The sequence below is a fragment of the Phodopus roborovskii genome, unplaced genomic scaffold, assembly GCF_943737965.1.
Source record: "Phodopus roborovskii unplaced genomic scaffold, PHOROB, whole genome shotgun sequence".
Lineage (NCBI taxonomy): Eukaryota > Metazoa > Chordata > Mammalia > Rodentia > Cricetidae > Phodopus > Phodopus roborovskii.
In genome coordinates, this window is record NW_026126407.1 from 3,584,649 (window position 1) to 3,593,533 (window position 8,885).

Here is an 8,885-nt window from a genome sequence, read left to right on the forward strand (position 1 = left end):
TAAAAGCTGAATTGTTAGGAAGAGAAATCTAAATGCCACCCTTGAAGTTGGAGACTTCCTTTGTTGCTCTAGATCCAAGGCTGTACCCTTCCAGGCCAGGATTCCTTCCCAGTGATGCATTCCCATCTCTGTCCCATTTGACTCCCATTACACAGTTTTATTTTGTGTCTTACGAATTCACTTTATTGTTTGTTCTTGACTTCTAAAGGAATCAGACTGGTCTTGACCTCATGTAGAGCCTAGGGTGACCTTAAATTTCTGGCCCATTTCTGGGATTGAATCCAGGACCTTGCACTATACATGCTAAGCAAACACTACCAAAAAGCTATACATCTCTAGCCCTCTCACTAAAAACTTCTGGCTAGCCTTGAATTTGAGACCCTCCTGTGTAACTGTAGTTTCTTGTTCTGCCAGGTCCTGCCACCCTTCAGCCCCAAATAAGCACCCAGGTGCTATATTAATTACAAAGCTGTTGGACGATGGCTAGGGCTTCTGATTGTCTAGTTCTGTCTTATTAACCCATTTCAATAAATCTATGTATTTCCACGTGGTCTTGGCTTATCAGAGAATGCCCCAGACTTGTTACTCCTTTGGCATCTACATAGCCTCTCTTTGAAGTGCCTCCTCTTCCCAGAATTCTCCTCTCCTAGACCCATCTATCTTCCTGCCTATATTGGCCATACAGTGTTTTATTCATCAACCAATAAGAGAAACATATATACAGAAGGACATCCCTCATTACTCCTGCCTTAGTCTACCAGTAGCTTGGGTTACCAGCCTGCACTGCTGCATGGGCCTGGAATGGTAGCACTCAGGAGGCAGAAGTAGACAGATCTCTGTGAATTTCCAGCCAGCTTAGGCTACATGGAGAGTTCCAGGTCACCCAGGGCTGTGTAGTAAGGCCCCTTCCTTCCTTCCTTGCTTCCTTGCTTCCTTCCTTCCTTCCTTCCTTCCTCCTTTCCTCCCTTCCTTCCTCTCTTCTTCCTTCCTTTCTTTCTGAGACAGGGTTTCTCTGTATTGTTTTGGAGCTTGTCCTGGAACTAGCTCTGTAGACCAAGCTGGCCTCAAACTCACAGAAATTCACCTGCATCTTGCCTTCTGAGTGCTGGGATTAAAGGCATGCACCACCAATGCTCAGACAAGACCCCATCTTAAAAACAAACAGCAAACAAAATCAAAGTCTCTGCAGTAGCCAATAACTACTAGGTTTTTGTTAGTTTGCTTTGCTTTTAGTTGTTTTTGAGACAGAGTTTTCTTGAGAGCCAAAGTTATAGTTTAAGTTTTACTTACTGTGCCTAAGAGATCCATTAAATAAAAAATGTCTCTACTAGGCTGGAGAGATGGCTCAGAGATTAAGAGCACTGGCTGCTCTTCTGGAGCAATTCCTAGCAACCACATGGTGGCTCACAACCATCTATAATGAAATCTGATGCTCTCTTCTGTCATGCAGGCACATGGGGGGGCAGAATGTTTTATACATAAGTAAATTTTAAAAATGCTTCTAACCTGTAAGCCCCTTGACCAAGAGCAGATACTGGAGGCTATTTGTGTAAATTAAGAAGCCAAATGCTTGCCCTCTCTTAAATAAGCTTGTTTGACCCAACTGCAGGAGGCACATAGTCAGAAAATACGTTAGGATGCATGTTTGTCCCTTGTTGAACATAGTGGTAGATAGAACATAGGCGTATGGGCTTGCCTTTATAAGCCTCTGCAAAATGTGACTTGTTGCCATTTTCTGGGAACTCAGAAATGGACCTGGTATCATCCTGGCCAATATTTAATTAAAGCTTCACATTTAGTTCAAAATTGTGGTAGTGGTCTTATTTTTGCCTGGTAGGGTTAACATTTTCATGTAGCACAGGCTGGCCTGGAAGTCTATAGATAGCAGAGGATGACCTTGAATTTCTAATCTTCCTGCTTTTGTGAGTCCTAGGATTATGGGCAGGTACCATCACGACTGGTTTATGTGGAGCTGGAGATCAAACCCAGAACTTCATGTATGCTAGGCAAGCACTAACCATCCACACTGGTTTAAAATAAATGTAAAACATTGGTAGGAAAGAGGGTCTCAGTTTTTTCGGCAGCAACTCCTCCTGTTCCTTTTCTTCCTCTAGGCAAGCATTGTACCACTGAGCTGTATATCTAGCTCCAAGATCTTCAATTTGCCTTTTACTACCTAAAGCCTTAAGATTTACCAGTGTAAGTGTAGATTGGTATGTGTGTGTGTTGTGGGGTGGGGTGGGGAACAGGTAGAGCAAGCCTTTGGCTGGTAAAAGATAGGCAGGACAATGGTCAGGATGTTTGACTTTTTACCAGTATCACATTTCTCTTTGATGACAGAATAACCCAGCTCTCCATGTGCATAATTCCCAGTGTGACTGAAGCATAAGAATTCAGAAGCTGATCACAGGAGTTTGGATCCTGGCTCTGCTTCTTACTAGAAACTGGAGTGATATTTTGTTTGTGTTTTAACAAATAAAGCTTGCCTTAAGATTAGAAAAGCAAAGCGACTAGCCACTAGAGAGTTCTCACTTCTACCAATGCTCAGACAAAAAGGGCCATCTCGTCCTCAGATTGCATCTCCAGACTGCATCCATCTCCATCAAACCACAGACTGCACTGAGCTCTTGTCTCCTCCCAACTTATATTCCTTTTATTTCTCTCTCTGTCCAGCCATATCACTCCTGTCTCCACCCCAGTGCTTGGATTAAAGGCATGTGATCCCAACTGCTGAGATCACCTTTGTGTGAGCTCTGTGTCTCTTTCAGACAGATTGAATCTCGTGTAGCCTAGGGTAGCCTTGAACTAAAAGAGATCCCTCTGTTTCTGTCTCTCAAATCCTGGGATTAAATGTGTGTACCATCACTCCCTGGCCCCTAGTGCCTTAGCTCTGCACTCTGATCTTCAGGCAAGACTTATCTGTTACAACGTAAACAAAATATCACTACAAGAAGCATTTGAATTCAAGAAACTTCTTGGAAGCAGCTTCTTATCTGAGGAATGGGGATGCCTTTGATGGGTGGATTAAAGGAGCCAACTCTGACAAAGAGCCAGAGGCGAAGGGAGTGAATTCTGCTCCTCTTAGCCCTTTGCTGATAGCTGGAACTGGCTCAAAAATTCCTCAAATCCTGACTCTCAGCTCCCAGTAGGGGAAGGAATGGCAGCTCCTTGCTTACTTGTCCCTGGCTTAGTCATGCTGATGTAATGTGTTGTGATGATTCTCCAAACCTCTCTGGAATTAGGTTCATTTCTCTGGCATGACGAAATAACAATCCATGCCCCTAAAATACAAGGTTAGAGAAGAGCCTGTGTATATGCCTAACTACGTGGCTATCCAAGGAGAACAGCTCAGAGCTACACACATCTTCATTAAATATAGACTCTCCACAGGCCAGTGGGTCCCCAAATGTGAAGTGTGAACTGTGGGTGGAAAACAGCTGCAGAAGGAGTGATGGCTCCATGGTTAAGAGCACTTGTTACTCTTGCAGGGGACCAGAGTTCAGTTCCCAGCTCACAGCCACCTGAAACTCTAGTTCTAGGGAATCAATCCAACACCTTCTTTTGGCCTCCCTGTGTGTACCTGGTGCACATACACATACTCAGGCACACACACATAAAATTGTAGAGCTAGAGAGATGGCTGTTTGGGTAAGGCACTTGCCACACACACACACACACACACACACACACACACACATTCACATACACATACCCATACACACACTGAAAGAGAAAGACAGAGAGTGATGGAGAGACAGAGAGAATAAAATGTAATAATCATTTTTAGAGATGTATTTTTATATGTATTGGTGTTTTGCATTGCTTGTATGTCCATGTGAAGGTACCATATCCCTTGGAACTGGAGTTACAGACAGTTGTGAGCTGCCATGTGAGTGCTGGGAATTGAACCAGGTCCTCTAAGTGTTTTTAACTGCTGAGGCATCTTCCCAGTTCCCTTTATGAGATTTTTAAGACAGGATTTTTGCATATAGCCCTGACTGTCCTGGAACTTGTTCTGTAGACCAGGCTGGCCTCAAACTCAGAGATCCATCTGCCTCTGCCTCCAGAGTCAACCTCTCCTGGGATTAAAGGCCTGTGCCACTACTGCCTGGCTAAAATGTAATAATTTATTTTTGGTTTTATCGAGACAGGGTTTCTCTTTATTGCTTTGGAGCCTGTTCTGGAACTAGCTAGCTCTGTAGACCCCACCAAAGCCCAGCTAATGTAATAATTTTTAAGATTAATAAATATCTATAGAGAAAACAACTCTCTTCTACATTGTCTTTGATTTTTATCAGGAAGCAATACCCATTTTACAGATGATTAGGATGGTGTTTATAAAATAGGATTACAGTATATAATCTCTAAGGTCCCTTCTTGCTATGAGTTAGATGCTATACCTCTGAGAAGTTAATTAATTTATTTATTGAGACAGTGTCATACTGTGTAGCCCTAACTAGCCTTGAACTTGCTATGTAGATCAAGCCAACCTTGAATTTACAGATATTTGTCTGCCTCAGCCTCCCAATTGCTGGATTAAAGCTTGACCCATTGTGCCTATTAGCATTTATTGGTGCATGTATTTATGTGTTTAAATTCTGTTTTGTTTTTGGAGACAGGGTTTCTCTGTGTGACATCTCTGGCTGTCCCAGAACTCACTTTGTAGACCACCAGGCTGACCTTGAACTCACTGAGATCTGCCTGTCTCTGCCTCAAAAATGATGGGACTAAAGGCATGCACCACCACTACCCAGCTATGTACTTAAATTCTATCGGTCCAGCTGAATCATCAGGGAATTATATTCTCTCTAATCTGGAATCTCAGACTTAATACTTCACTTCTCCTAATTTGAAACTTCCAGGCCAGAATCCAAATGCTAGATATTTAAAATAAATCACGTGTATCTGTGTGTTGATGTGGGGTATATATGCATGTGAGTGCACGTGCCTAGGGAGGCTAGAAGGGGGCGTCAGATACTCTAGTCATGGAGTTGTATGCATTTGTGAGCTGTCTGACACTGGTGATGGGAACTGAACTTGGGTCCTTTGAAAGAGTAGAAGTACTCTAACCACAGAGCCATTTTCCAGGCTCCAAACCTTGGATAATTTTAGATAAAATCTTGGGTTTAGCTAAGGATTAACTTGTAGAGGCTATAGTAACAATGGCAGAGAGATCCAAAAATAAAACCAAGTAGTTCATTTATCCTCTACAACAGTGGTTCTCAACCTTCCCAATGCTGCAACTCTTCAATATGTGTTGTAGGGGCCCTCAAATATAAGTGTTTTTGTTGCTACTTCATAACTGTAATTTGCTACTGGTATGAATCATAATGTAAATGTGTGTTTTTCCATGGTCTTAGGTGACCCCTGCAGAAGGGCTATTCAGTCCCAGAGAGGTCGAGGAGACCCACATGTTGAGAACCACTACTACAGTGTATAGACCACTACTACAGTGTATAGACTCAATTTAGTGTGGTTCTTAGGCCTCTAATCCCAGCACTCAGGAGGGGGAAGCAGTTGTCAAATCCAAGTAGCTCATTGGGCTTAATAACTTAGCAAAACTATGTCTACACACACACACACACACACACACACACACACACACAGTGTCATACCAATACATGTTTTCCAAGCTGTTGGTGGGGAGTACATAGTCCAAAAAATTCATGCAATCTTTTTCATTTCTGAGATTAAATCATGATAGGAAACAACACATTTCAGAATTGTGTTTGTTCAATTTGTGTGTGTCTGTGCATGTGTGTAGGGAGTGGAGGTGGTGAGTGGGGCTGTAAATGACAGCTATAGAATTTATTAGCATTCACTCTCTTCTTTTTCTTTCTTGAGATGGGGTGGGGGGGGTCTCACTATGTAGCCTTGACAGACCTGGAACTCAGTTTGTAGACCAGGCTGGTCTTAAACTCACAGAGATCAACCTTACCTTTGTCTCCTGGGTGCTGCAATTAAAGGCGTGCACCACCACACCTGACAATTACCTTTATCTTAGTTTCAGCTGGTTGTTACCTTAAGTAAATATCACATCCTCATAGGTGCAGGTGCAAGAAACAGATACTTTTTTTTTTTTTTTTTTTTTTTTTGGTCTTGTCATCAAGATAGTAGAATCTCTAGAACTTTGGCCCAGTTTAGAACTTGTCTAGTGGTTTGTCTGAAACTGCAGACTTCTATAAGTTCTTGAGGTTTGGATATGAAATGTCCCCCCACAGACTCCTATGTTGAAGTCTTGGTTCCTACCTAGTTGTACTATTTTGGGAGGCTGTGGAAATCTGAGAAGGGGAGGCTTGTTTGGGGGAAGTAGGTCAGTGGAGGATCACCTCTAAAGGTCATTTCCTGGGCTCCCTGTCTTCACAGTTTCCTGCTCACGGTGAGGTGATAAACCTTCTACCCCATGCTCCTGCTGCCTAAATGCATGGAGCACACTAGCGATGGACCAGTCATCTAAAACTGAGAGCCAAAATGTGTTTTCCCTCTTTGAAGTTATTCTAGAAGGTATTTGAAGACAATGATGACAAAGGACTAGCCCATGGATGCATAATGTGACAGACAGTACCTTAAGTAGCTCTAAATTTGCTAGGTTTTGGTGGCACACAACTTTAATTCCAGTACTCAGAGACAGGCAGAACTCTATGAGTTCAAGACCAGCCTGCTCTAGAGATCTAGTTCCAGGACAGGCTCCAAAGCTGCCTTGTCTCAAATAATCAAAATTAAAAAAAAAAAAAAAAAAAAAAAAAAAAAAAAAAAGAAAGAAAGAAAGAAAGAAGGAAAGAAAAAAAAAGGGGGCTCTAAGTTTTTGTCATGTGTGCTGACTCCTGCCTATAGTGTCTGTATTGGAGACAAGGGGAGGAGGGGTATGTGTTTGAGGCCACTCCTGGCTACTGTATAGTTGACTAAAGGCCAACATGGATCACAGAAAGTACACTGTCTCAAGTGAAAGGAAGGAAGGAAGGAAAGAAGGGAGGGAGGGAGGGAGGAAAAACGAGAGTGAGGAGGGAAAGAAGGCAGGGCAGAAGAGCAAGGCTCTTAGTCCAATCTCCAACATTCTCCCCCAAAAGTTTACCTAAAAACATGTCCTGATTGTTTCTCTGTTGCTGTGATAAAATACTGACCAAAAGCAACTTGGGGAGGGGTTGGCTTACAAGTTACAGTCGGTCCTGGAGAAAGGCCATGGTAGGAACTCTGGGCAGGGACCTGGAGACAAAGCAGAAACTATGGAGGAATGCTACATACTAGATAGCTACATACTGGATTTCTTGGGGCTTTTTTTTCTTTCTTATAAAACTCAGAACTACCTGCACAGGAGTGGTACTGCCCACAGTATGCTGGGCCCTCTGGCATCAACCATTAATCAAGAAAATGCCCACAGACATACCCCTAGGCCAAATCTGATGGAGGCAACACCTCAGTGGAAGTTTCCTATTTCCAGATGACTGTAGTTTGTGTTAAACTGACAAAAAGTAACCAACACAGCACACAGCTACACAGAGCAATGTTCTGAATAAATTCAGAATGAGATTCGAGCGAATGACTTTGTAGTGGTTGAATTGCTTTTAATTCTTAAATTTTATGTGTATGTATGTGTCTGAGTGTCTGTGTATGTCACATTCCTGCAGTGCCTGAGAAGGTAAGAAGAGATCCCCTGGAACTGGAGTTATGGATGGTTGCAAGCCACTGTGTAGGTGCTGGGAATTGACCACAGATCATCTGTAATAGCAGCCAATGCTCTTAATCACTTAGACAACTGGTGCCTCTCTAGCCCCTAGATTTGTCATTTTGTTGTTGTTTTTTGAGACAGGGTTTCTTTGTGTAGCTTTGAAGCCTGTCCTGGCACTTGCTCTGTAGACCTGGGTGGTCTCAAACACACAGAGATCCACCCGCCTCAGCCTCCTGAGTGATGGGATTAAAGGGGTCCCCCACCAATGCCCAGCTTTCCATGAATTTCTATGGTAGGTAGTGTAGGTAGTTGGGAGTCATAGCAGCTAGCTAAAAAAAAAATTAACTGGGGTACTCACCTTGGCAGTATCTGTACTAAAATTAGAACAACACAGAAAACAAAAACAAAAACCAAACAAATTAAAACCAGTGTTAGTCAGGCAGTAATGGTGCACACCTTTAATCCCAGAACTCAGAAGGCAGAGGCAGGTGGATCACTATGAGTTTGAGGCCAGCCTGGTCTACAGAGTGAGTTACAGGATAGCCAGAGCTACATACAGAGAAATTCAGTCTTAAACAACAACAACAACAACAAAAAAGAATGAAAAGAAAAAACAAACCAAAACCAGTCCAATTTCTATACAAGGATGACTCACAAATTCCAGAAGTTTCCAGATTCTTTGAAGATAAAGATCTCGTGTAGCCAGGGTGGCCTCACACTTGCTATGTCACAGCAGAAGTGGTCTTAAATTCTTGATTCTTCTTGTCTGCTCTTCCCAAGTGCCGGGAGTTCACATCACACTAGGTTTATGAGGTGCTGGGGATAGAATCCATTGCTCCTGTATGTTAGACAAACACTCTACCAACTGAGCTATGCTGACCCTCCAGCCTTGTGAAACATTCCATATGTTTTTATGAAAACTCAAAAAAAAAAAAAATTAAGCTGGGGAGATAGCCAGAGGATAAAATGCTTGCCATAAAAACCTTAGAAACTAAGTTTGGATCCTCAGAACCTAGGAAAGGCAGAAGGCAGTAGATTACAGACTACTCCTCTGTAATCCCTTCACTTCTACAGAAAGGTGGGAGTCAGGAATGGGAGAATCCAGAAGTTTTAGGGCCAGCCAGCCTGTTGGACACAGCACTGAATCATGAGAGACTCTGTCTCAGAATAGGTGGGAGGTAAGGACCCACATTCTAGGATGTCCTTTGACCTCCGTATGC